This window comes from Augochlora pura, chromosome 10, assembly GCF_028453695.1.
Source record: "Augochlora pura isolate Apur16 chromosome 10, APUR_v2.2.1, whole genome shotgun sequence".
Taxonomy (NCBI): domain Eukaryota; kingdom Metazoa; phylum Arthropoda; class Insecta; order Hymenoptera; family Halictidae; genus Augochlora; species Augochlora pura.
The window spans coordinates 5,102,858-5,115,324 of NC_135781.1; the positions used below are offsets into that span (position 1 = coordinate 5,102,858).

At 42.8% G+C, this 12,467-nt stretch overlaps 1 protein-coding gene across 1 annotated transcript in view; it reads left to right on the forward strand.

Moving 5' to 3' along the window:
• LOC144475820 (cell adhesion molecule Dscam2) overlaps positions 1–12,467 on the forward strand; it is a 309,344-nt gene that overhangs the window by 225,029 nt on the left and 71,848 nt on the right. The gene's annotated exons all lie outside the window — the stretch shown is intronic.

Sequence of the window (12,467 nt, forward strand, 5' to 3'; positions counted from 1 at the left end):
CCACCATCGAGTTGCATGCTTAGTGTACACGTGGATATACTTGTCCCACCCCGTATAAGAACGAACACGCCCGTTTCCCCCGACACAGTCCGTCGTATTCGGTCCCAGCGATCCTCGCGCATCAGCATGCCACGATACGTCGACGGATCGCATCGTTTCTTGCACGTTCTCCCAGTCTCCTCTGACAAGCTTTCGTTTATCTACTCCTCGAGAAAGAGAATCGATTGGGGGTCCGATCATTATTCGAACGAGTCTATCCGAGCAGCCGTCCGCTGCGCGCGGCCCAATCGATGCCTCGCACCGAACAACACCCCCCTCTATCCGTCGAAACGTCTCGGAAACGGCTGAAGCCGGTCTCCGCGGCCGCGGATCGATCCGGGCCCTCTCGCCTCTCCGCCGCGATTTCTGATTCCCGGGCCGTAATAAAGATGGACTGGCGATTTTCCGGTCGGACGGATTATACGTAGCCGGCGGAAAGTGGCTGATTGATCGGTCGGTAAGGAAACATGCGGTCGCGCGAGTCGACGTCCGCCGCGATCGATCAATCAGCGGAGCGAACGCGCTCGCGCGCGCACCGCGCACCGCGCACCGATGATCAATTTTCCGTCGGTTCTCGAGAAGAACCGGCTTCCGTTCGCTCCGATGCCGCCGCCACCGCCGCCGAAGCCGGAAGTCCATCCCCGGAAGTCCTCGAAGCACGGAAGCGCGTCGATCCGGATCGATCGACCGCGTGACGCTGCCGATTACGCGATCCTCTTCACGGGTAACCTCCTCTTCTGTTCTTCGCCTCTGTCGTCGTCCGCGCGGATCGAATTTCTTAAGCACCGAGTACACTGGAGATCGTCCAGGATGATTTCGAACCCAATGGTGTCCGGAGTCATTCGAAACGACCTGTTTCTGCTACATGCTAGTCCGAGATGCACGCCTGACAGCGCGTCCAGCCGGCGATAGACCGTCGTGACGTGACCGTTTCTTCCGGATACTGCGGCCATTGTGCCGCGAACGCGGGGACGTGCCTAACGCTGCCGCCGCGCGGATTAGCAGATTTCAATTTAGATCGACGAAACGATCCGTCGCCCACGAGTCACGCCGCCTCTCCCCAGCTGGACGCGCTATGAATTTTCAATTCTTTCTTTACTTCCGGTTTTGATCGTCCTCCGGTTTAACTCTCTCTCTCTTTCTCTCTCTCTCTCTCTCTCTCTCTCTATCTTCCTGTGTGTCTGTCTGTCTAACTCTTGCTCTGTCCCTCTGTCTCGCTATATCCTCCCACTCTCTCTTTCACTCTCTCGCTGTCTCTCTCTTCTCCTATGTGTATGTCTCTCTCTCTTTTTCTCTCTGTCTCTCTCTCTCTCTCTCTTTCTTTCCTTATTTCTCTCTCTCTCGCTCTTTCTCTTTCTCTCTCTCGCTCTCTCTCTCTCTCTGTCTCTCTGTTACCAGATCTCTCCTCTCACGTTCTCCGCCTTCAACACACTCTATACGATCCTGCACGCTGTTTCTCTCTTGCACGCCTAATTTGCACGCTTCGATCAGATTTACTATACGGATACCATATATAATTCTTGACACGTGTATCGTACATATATATGTGTATCTATATATATGATCTCTATATGTACATGTAACGGTATATATACCATTTTGCCAGTGTTTCGTACTCTACGTTTGTGCGAACGTGCTTCCTTTTAGTGTGTATCGAAGTCGACCAAGTATGTTTCGTAGATCGTATTTTATCTGTGACATCGATGCGTTCGGCGGGATATTCATCGATACCTACTGCTCTCTCTCTCTCTCTCTCTTTCTTTTTCTTTCTCTCTCTCTATCTCTCTCTCTCTCTCTTACTTTCACTCTCACACTCTTTCTCTGCGAGATGGAGCACACGAAGCGGAGACGTCTTTCTTTATAATAAGCCATATCAAACTTTTCCATATTTTCGTCTGCCATCGCCGTTGCCAGGTGAAACGAAACACCTGAGATTTGACTCCAGCTTATCAATTCGGCAGACACATGAATAAAAGATATAGGAATGATTTTGTGAAACTGCTAAACTTTTCTTGAATTCATTTTATTACAGAGATTTTTTTAGCTATATTATAATGAATAAAATAATAAACTAAAAGTCGTTTTTCACTTGTAGTTTATTGATTTTGAAAAAAATGTCAAAGAAATTATTTGTTGAAAAAAAATCATTTTGTGATGTATTTGGAAAATATATGAATGAATTGTTTCTATTTTATTAATAATTGATCGAAGACATTGTAATAATTGTTTTGCCATTGTTAAATGTATGTACTCTATTGTTTGTTGAAAGGTCTATTTCAGTCCGCTACATTTTCACTAGTTTCGACACTAGATTTTTGACCAGTTTCCATTGCACTCTTCTATTTTGATATATTCGAACAGCCCGAGTATTTCTAGGTCGTCGAAAATGCAAAAGAGTAAAAATAACCGTCCGCTATAACAAATTTCAGCTTTCCAGTTTCAGTTCCATTGATTAAATATTGGCGATTGATTTTCGGCGTTCGCCGAGTTAAATAAAGAAGGAGAAATTCGAATACAAGTGCGGCGGTTTTTGTGTTAAATGAGTGAATTAGAATAATAATGATGTGAGTGACATTTTCGAACATTTTTACTTATGTTTTAGAATATTACGCATATACGTTCCATTATACATATGTGCAATATTTTAGTAATATATTGATGTGTAAAATCTTCACACATTCTAAAATGTTAAAAAGACAGGTGAAATAGATTATAAAATTACTATCTAAAGTCTAGATCATCATAACTGTAAATTTCATTAGTAAACAACAAATTTTACCAGTGAACAATAAATTTGATCAGTAAACAAGAGTTTTAGCCAGCAAATAATAAATTTAGTCAGTAAACGATAAATTTAGTCAGTAAACAATAAATTAAGTCAGTAAACAATAGTTTTGGCCAGTAAACAATAAGTTTGGTCGGTAAACCGTAACAAGTAAACAACGTTGTACATTGAGCAAACAGCATCCCTTGTTCCTCTCGATGACGAGAACCTAACTTACGTCATCACGATTCTGACACACTCAAACGTTCCTCAAAGATATCCTGGAGAACATCCGCGACCCGATGAGAATTTACAGCTCAATCCCATTTTCGAATGCGGCTCGAACAGCTCGTTTCAGCGTCGCTTATGGAAGTCTTACTTATGAAGAAAGCCTCGTCTCCGCTTTCGATCCCCGCGTTATCGTGACCAGAATACGGTTATCTCTCTTTCCGGAAGACGGGACCCGCGGAGGAGAACTGTTTCCTCGTCCGCGAAATTAAATCGTGATCCGCGAATCAGATCGGGTCCACGGAATCGGTCTGTCGTTACCGACGACGTACATCGGTGTACCCGTTACCGAAATATATAAATATGTATATATATATCGGTGATCGCGCGCGACCCGGCTCGATGTCACAGCGTGAGACCGCTTCTACGTAAAAGTAACCGTTCGTGACTGGTTTTCATCTTCGCACAGAGCCGTGTATATGCATCGTTCAAGCATTAACGTATTCGAAAGTACACGTAATGTCTTTCTTTTCTGATTGAGTATCGTCACACACGTTTCTCCATCTCTATGGTAATTTTTGCAACGATCTGGATAGCCTGGATCGTCGCCGTCGCCGGCGACGCGCTCCAGTAGTAGGAGCCCCAAGCTCTCTTTTTATCCCGTTCGAATGAACTCACCTTTGTTGCTCTCGGTACAGGGCTGCGGCGGGAAACTTCTGCGGCGGCGCGATTCGACGCGAACCGCCCGCATATGTACATCGTTACGCGAGCAGTTCGGCGGAGAGCTAATCGGAACTTCTCTCGACCGACTTTACTGACCGAATGATCTCCTTTGGGTCGCGTTCAGATACCATATTTATCCCTGACCGATTTGATCGGAAGACCATCGCCACCGTTTTCGGAGTCCGATCCAGTGTTCACAGGAAAATAAGTTACGCAAAGAGTGGGATAAGTGGCGCATACGCGGGAGTAACGCACAGTGACGTAGCGCGTCTACAGAGTGGCACTTACTATATCGTACCGTCATAGTCACTTAGTAGACGCGGTACGTTGCTGTGCGCGACTCCCAGCGCATGCGTCACTTGCCCCACTCCTTGCGTAGCTTATTTTCCTATGAACACTAGTCCAGCCTCCAGGCGGTCCTGACTCTGCATGCAAGACGCCGATCGCGATCCAATCGGAGCTCCTCGTCAGCTCGGTTTTATTAAGAAAACGAATTTCTATTAAATTCTATTAAACCACGAGTCTAGTATATAATCTGTTACATTGATATCCGCGCCGCCAAGAAACTTTTCCAGCGCACCTGTATCAATGTTGTATCGTACGATCACGTTTGGACCGATTCTGACCGAGTTCTTATCACTATCACTCTAGTAGAGCAGTACCTTGTTTTTTCTATTATGGAGACTATGCTATGTTTCGCTCGAGATATTCTCTATGATTTTGTGTAATATCATCATGCTCATCACCATTATCATTGCCATGAAAGTAACATCATTGGGACCGTAGCAAATCGTTGCCCGCGGAACGGAATCGATGCCGGTCGATCTCGACGCGGTTCGTCTGCTCTATACCACGTCTATACTACTCGCTGCATTCTCTCTATCCGTGTTCAATCTCCATCTGTCCGTTCAACGGCCGTCTCTAAATCCGACCGCTCGAGATCCGCCGCGTCTATCCGTTCCGGGCCGGGCATTCTCGTTCGTTTCGGTTTTCTAATCCGCTCTTCGTCCCATAGAACCTGGTAAGTAACTCAACGACACCGGATCACACTTCCGTTCATAAGTCGCCGTACAATTGCGCCCGGTAAACAAAATTCACCCGTTGTCGATCGATTCGCACGATCGATCGCAATCTACAATGCCAGCTGGAATCCGTGCTTTTATTTCTGCTTTTCTTTTTTCTTTCGCATGGCTAACACGGAGTTATCGTAATTTTTTTTTCGTTTTTTCAATTTGCCTTATGAAACCGTCCTTCGTTTTCTTATGCTTTTTATTCATTTCGGAGCTAACACTTTTTACGTATTTACAATTTATTCAAAAAATATAAATGTTGATTCAAGGGTTAAAGATAACGATGAATTAATTGGTATCTTCTGAGTCAGGCTTATGTAGATATTTTTCAAAAAGCTGCTAGTGATAATAAAATGCGCAACGCAATGCTTTTAATAAGTATTGATTAAATATTGAGAATTCTGATCAGAGATGACGATTTTAATTGCAGTTTGTTTCATTGCTAAAGGAATTCATCACTAATGCATTTTTTAAACTCTACTTTTTTAAAAGAAGAACGACTTTAGGTCTCTCAAAAAAGTAGTGATATTAAAGAGACCATTAAAAAGGTTAATGTCACAAAAGAAGATCATGATACTAATATTATTATACAGTAAATCTCTTTGATGTCTAAAGCAGATCAAGTTTTTTTAATCTAGTTAAAAGAATTATAATCTCGAAAGCATCTCTTCATTTTTATTCGACTGTTACCACCCCCATAAGATTCTTCACAATCCAAAAGACCTCTTTTGCAGCTCGTAGATCATTCCTAAGATCAATGTTATCATAGCAATTAAATTTTTTCCCTTCTCAAAAAACCCCTTTTTGATGATTTATTTTATCTTCTCCTGCATCTTTTCTATTATTGCATCAATCTCTCTTTTTCCTGTATTTATTTTAATATGCTATTTATGTGACATAATTATTGTAACCTTAGCTCTAGTCCAGTGAATAAATACTACTATTTTTACTATTATTATTATAGAAAGTAGTCTCTAATTTGGCGCGGTGAGCAGTCAAGTGTCCAGCGACTTATGGACGGGCAGAAGTAATCGGCGATGTTGCCGCGCAATTAAGCGAGCCCTCCGCAGGGCGAATATCACCATCGCGCGGAGAGTGGTCGCGCGGGAGGGGGCACGAGCGGCCTGGTGTACGGGACGCTCCCGCGTCGAGGTACCGGCCGGCGTGCAGAGGCCGCACGCCGAGGAGTTCGCCGAGGCAGTGGCCTCGTAAAGACGCATCGGCCGACATTAACAGTTACTCCGGGTCATAAATGTTCATTTTCCGCGTGGCGGGGCACGTGTGCGCGCGGCAGCCCCGGCGCCGAATATTTATGGCGAGCCCGGCATTTTTCACGAGCACCAGCTTTCGAGAGGGAGCGTTTGCACCTGTCCCAAGACGGCCACGGAGGTCACGCAGGGTGGGGAGAGCCGCTAAGAGGGACGCGAGAGCCCGGACATTATCGAGTTTCTTTTGTTCGAGAGCCCCGGCCGAGATCTCGCGTTAAAAGCGCGCCGCGCCCCCCGTCTCGATCGCGCAAACGACGATCGCGTCGCAAACGAGATTTCGGTGAGAAAGAGGGGGAGGCTCTCTCCACCCCGCGACACCGCCGCCCGACGACCTCGCGGCGAGACTTCCAGCTCGCAAAGTCGAGCGGGAGACAAGTTTTCATGTTCCCGGCAATATCGCCGGCAACCGTACACCACCCCTTTTTGTAGATCGTTTTGGACCGTGTTGTCGCAGCCAAGGGAAACATTAATTACGACTGCCTGCCAGTTTACGGGAACGGATTAAACTGCTCGCAGCTCCGTGCCCGGACGCAGTATTTTAATGTTAATTTCAGACGTTCGAGAAGAAGATTTATCGTAACGTTCCGAGCCGAACGGGCTCGCGTCCCGTCGAGTCTCTCGATTCTCGCGGTAATTATCCCGCGGGACGTTTTACTTCGCTGCGATCGCATGCGAGAGGAATGCCACGCCGATGTAGTAGTAGTAGTCAACGTCTGACGGTCGGGGACGAACGATAACGTTCGCAGAAATCGCGGGACCGAGCCCTTACGGCTGAAAGTCTCGCCGCGAAACGCTGCTCGTGCACCTCGCGATGCGAACTCAAGGTCTTTCCGGCCGATTCACGGTGGGACGGATGATCATTCTAGCTGGAAAAAAGTCAGTTTTATTCCGGAATGTTTGTTGACTCTAATTACATACGCAATGATTGATATGGTAATTGCATAAGGGATGAAATTATTAATTGAAGAGTCCGATGAAGAGTGATGCGATGAAATCACGTGCTTAAAATTCTTTGTGGAAGAAATCGTACGGAGACAATTGTGAAACTTCTGCTATCACTTAGTATATTATCCTAAATGTATCACCGGATTATTTATATGTCACTAGAGAAATTATTCAATCGGTTTTTCGAGACTTATTTAATTGCCATTTTTTAACACCGTTCAGATCACTTTAGCAGCGTGGAATTAAAAATCTTGAAACTCGTTCCGCTCGAAAATTCACGATATTTAGTTTGAACTGTATAAAAGAAATTTTCACGAAATGCAAAAATTTCTTTAATAAATTATCGGGTCACGTTAGCCGTATTTTACAGTGAACTTTTGCGTACGAAGAAGTCTAGATTGATGAGAATTCGAGATCGATGTCCATCGATGGTTATAATTGGAAAAAGAAATGCAAACCAACCATTGCAATTTATTTCGTTCATTACAATATTAAATAAAATATAAGATCTCTTTTTCCCTTTTTCGTCTCTCTTTTTACGCTCGGAAATAGCAAACACAATCATAGTTCGAAAATCGTTCACAGTCCGGCAATAATTGGAAATTTGATTCCGATCCCAATTTTTCTTTCACAATATTTAAAAATTTATATTTATATTATTCATAATTCTTTAATTTGTACATATATATATATATAAAAGTTTTTTACGTATCTAGTTATTTTTTGATTGAAATTACAAAATCACGTAATGAATAAAAACTACAGAATTGCAGAATGGATCGATACAAAGGTAAATAAAATAAATAAATAATATTTATAAAATATAATAAAAAATAATAATATATTTTTATATGGCATTATTAATTGGTGGGATAGCCTTAAAGCCGTTCTTTCGGCGTTTGAATTACTAAATATTATTATTAGAAGTACGCGTCCATTACGCGAAAAGAAAAAAAACGATGACTTCGTTCCACGTAGAGTGGTCATCGGTCCCACCGTGGCGACTTCCAGGCGCCCGAAACTCTCTAGCTATCTTCCCGTATTTTAAGAGGGAGCGTAAAGAGCGTGGTCTCTGGTCGCGTAACGCGTTTAGGAGCGTGCGGTTATGTGGACGGTAACCAGGTACATACTATTATCCACACGTCACGTTTATAGTTCCACCGCGGATCCCGCCGTTTTATTTCGAGAACGGTGTGACGGAGGGGATGAGGACACAGCTAATGTGTTCCATGAGCCAGGGTGACCGGCCGTTCAACGTCACGTGGTTGATGGACAACAAACCGATTCAGGTCAGGCCCGGTGACGGCGCGTCGGCGACGTCTTCGTCGGGCGGATCCAACCCGGCCATTGCCGATACCGGGGACAACATACAGATAAGCTACTTTCCGCCGTTTTCCAGCATCCTGACGATAAATAACGTCAGCGCTAGGCACAGCGGGAACTACACGTGCCAGATCAGCAACGTCGCTGGTGTGGCCGAATACTCGGCCAGCCTCACCGTTGCTGGTTGGTGTCTCAAATGAATCAGAACAAAAGTCGACATTCTAGCTCTAAGAACCTGTGTACATAAGCCGTCTGCGATCTATACTCGTCTCTTTCTCTCTCTCTCTCTCTCTCTCTCTCTCTCACTCTCTCTCTATCTCCGCGCGCGTGTATACGTAGACCGAGACGTACAGTTGGAAGTTCAGAAGTCAATCCGGTTGCGAGTGTCACCTTTGACTGATCAGGTCAATCGATACCGCAGGATCACTTTTAGGGGATCATCTGATGTAATAACAGAGATCGAACCCTTTGAAGTTGGTCCAGTCTGTACTAAGTAGTATCTCGTATATTATTAGTTGGATTTACTGCGGCCTCTTCTCATTATAATATCGAAATATTATTGGTATTTATGTATAGTATTAAATTTATATATATTTGCATATAATTATATAGTATCGTAATTTTTTACTAGCTTTCAAAAATCATATTTATTATAATATATTCATAGAATTTTCTAATACGTTTAGAACGCGAAGGAATTAAAATACCATCCGCTATAATCAATTTTAACTCTTTACTTTCGTTAATCTGATTTACTTAGATTTCTTGAGAATTCTTTTTCTGTAAAAGTATGCGTGTTACTTCATAACACCGACAAGAGTAAATATATAATATTCAAACCTTTCATCATTTCTGTCATGATCCACGCTTGCGTTAAGATATTGATTCAATCATTTCTTAAAAAAGAATGTTTATAATTCCAGCGACTTTAAAATAACAAATATTGAAGCATTTTTCCAACTCGGTGAAACTGTTAAATCGTCACCCAATTATTTGACCTTTTTCGATTAAATGAAATAAATTCCTGTTGCACTGGGACCAACAAAAATACTGATCGATCTACAATTAAAAATATATTTTAGAGAATTGATGATTAAAGCTGAAAATAGCTATAGACATCGACAATAGTATGCTAACGAGAATTGTCAGTGGTCCGAAGGTTGAAAGACGTTTCTGCAATTTAATAAAGGGAATATTAAAATTTAGATTCTGTTGGACCTCAATATCGCTCGCTGCAAGTATGTACATAAAGTGCCATAATCGCAGTACTCAATGTCCATGGTATCTAACAAGTATACGTAACAAATGCAGTGGATTACTCAAATACGATTGAATTCAGTCTTCGATGTATTAAGAAACATTTATTTAAAATTACTTGATGGCTATCCAATAATCTTATCGTACAAATTCAATTCCTATAAATTGAAAGTATAGACCCGGTCTTGCATTCTGATAACCATGATCGATTACTACTCGCAACAGCGCAAGAATAATGAATGAATTCGATGGATGAACGATTTCCAGCACACTCGCAACTAGTTTTCTGTCTCGGTCTGCACACCTGTATACACGCGCGAACATGTATATATGTATAGATATATATTCATGTATATATTTATATATATACATATTACCGCACAAACCAAACAGCCGTGAGGAAGGATCGGAGTACGCAGTGTAACCCTACCGTTTCACGCAGCTATCTCGCGACTTACGCGATCGTGCTTTAATTTAATATACATAAATAAATATATATATAATTGTTACTCGAACTTTTCGCGACCAATGACCGGTCACGTTACTCGAATTAGTCGGCAGTCTTTTTTACGTTCGATGGACAGAATTATTCGAGGAGATGCATTTCACTTGCAGAGCTTCCATTTGACGCGCAGTCTCTCTAATTAAGAGGACAGAATTTGCCGCGCTCAGATCTCTTGTCAGTATGACAACGATTCTGTCATTGCGATCCACTTTTTAGAAGTCATACGAGAAAGGAAAAACTCGTGGAAATGGCGTTTGTAGGATATTCTTGTCTCACACCGGGTTCGCTTCGTGACGAGATCAAGTAATAGTCACGTTCGTGGCATTAAAAATTGAGTGATGATTGATGTGAGCGATCGGAGTGAATTTCTTCGGTCGATGACTGTTATAGACGATAGAAATAAATTTCTCTCATTGATAACTGTTATCGGTGGTAGAAATAAATTTCTGTCATCGATAACTGCTATCGGTGGTAGAAATAAATTTTTCTCATCGATAACTGTTATGAACAGCTAACAGATAAATTTCTCTCGATAACTGTTATCAGCAGATTGGATATCTCCATACAAAACAATTATTGCCTAACTTAATTGTAGGAAACGAAAATAAAATAAAAACGTGTTTTAATAATCTTAATAAATAGAAGAGAAGCTAAGAGTGTTCGTAACTTTTTCTACCTTTTCTAGCAATTTTTATCATAATCGTAAAATATTGCAAAAAATTGTTACAAGTGTTCGAGATTAATTTCTGTCAGCGATAACATTTATCAACAAGAGACCAATATCCGGTCACTTATAACCTTAAATTGTGACCAATACAATTTAATTAATTATTCTATGACCTTTCCTCTTTGGCTATAATAGTTATAGTTGCAAAGTTATAATTAACTTTGCTTAATGATCAAGAATTGACCCATTGCGTGATAACACCATGGAAGTGTTAAAAATATGAGATCTGCGAGAAGAGATTTGAAACAGATCGAAAGCAGCCGCCATTATACGGACCGGTGTGCATCGACCGAACAATTCGCATTGGGGTCGAGCCGCAACGGTCAAAATATCTCATAAACATAACAATGTCCCGGCGGCAAGAAGTCGGCCGGTCCGAGAAAACGGTCGGCACCGGGGAACTTTTCCCAGCAGATGTTCCCGGTCGTTCTTCGAGGGGCTCGGAAAACTAGCGGTTGGCTCGCAATTACAGTTTTCCAACTACGGGGCTTCCCGTGCATGCACCGAGACTTCCGCCGGCTAAGCGCGGAACGATGAACACGTTTTTTCAACGAGCACATTCTCCAACTCGAATGCTCATTTCCGGCGAACGACGGGTCGCCTCCCTCTGTTCCATCGAACGGCATTATAAGCCTAGGCCATTCCCTTGGAACGGGAGCGCGCGCGGCGCACAACGGGCGGCGCGGGGCGAGGCGAGGGGAGGGGAGGGGAGGGTAGGAAGTTAGGGGAAGGCCGTGGAAGTTTTCCCTTGTAGCGGAGCCCCGAGGTTTCTCGCGGGTATCCGCCGCCGCGCAGGGAAATTAGTTTCGAGTTTCGAGGTGGCGCGGCCGCGCGCGCGCGCTCCTGTAATGCGACTTTTCAAGAAGTTCCATCCGCCGGCGACGATTTTCGAAAGTCGGCGACATCCATTTCTTAGCCGCGATCGAATCTAAATCACTTCCAATCTTCGCATGAATGGGGATCGTCTCGGGTTAGGCCCCGAGCGAGACTCGACGACACCAGAACCGGGCGCGGTGAAGGATAACCTTTCGTCGACCCGTTTCCCGTTGTACGGATTATCAGTCGCGGGCTTTTCTGCGTGACGCAAATTGCAACCGTTGACGATGGTAATAAATATGGTGGGAAGTAGCAAATTAATAAGGTTAAAATTTAAGGTTGAAATAGCAATTAATAAGGTCAAAATTTCAGGTTAAAGTTTCAATTAATAAGGTTAAAATTTCAGTGTTAAAATAGCAATTAATAAGGTTAAAATTTGAGGTTAAAATAGTAATTGATAAGATTAAAATTTGAGGTTAAAATACAAATTAATAAGGTATTTAATTGTGCCATTTTCTCTCAGGTCCAAAGTATCGACATTATTAATCGCTTTTTATTCTTTTCCTGCTTCAAATTACAAACTCTAACTTTTCGTTAAGCACAAAAGCTCCGGTGTCTAGGAACGAGAATCTCCAACTTATTCTTTTCGTTCCCTGATATCTCGTTTTCTGTTATTTTTATTTCATTTATTTTATATTCGTTAGTAGATACATTAAGGATAGAACTATCAAGGGTTCTATCAACTTTAGTGCCAATTTTATTATATAGAATAAGTTTAATATATCGATATTCAAAATTTTAT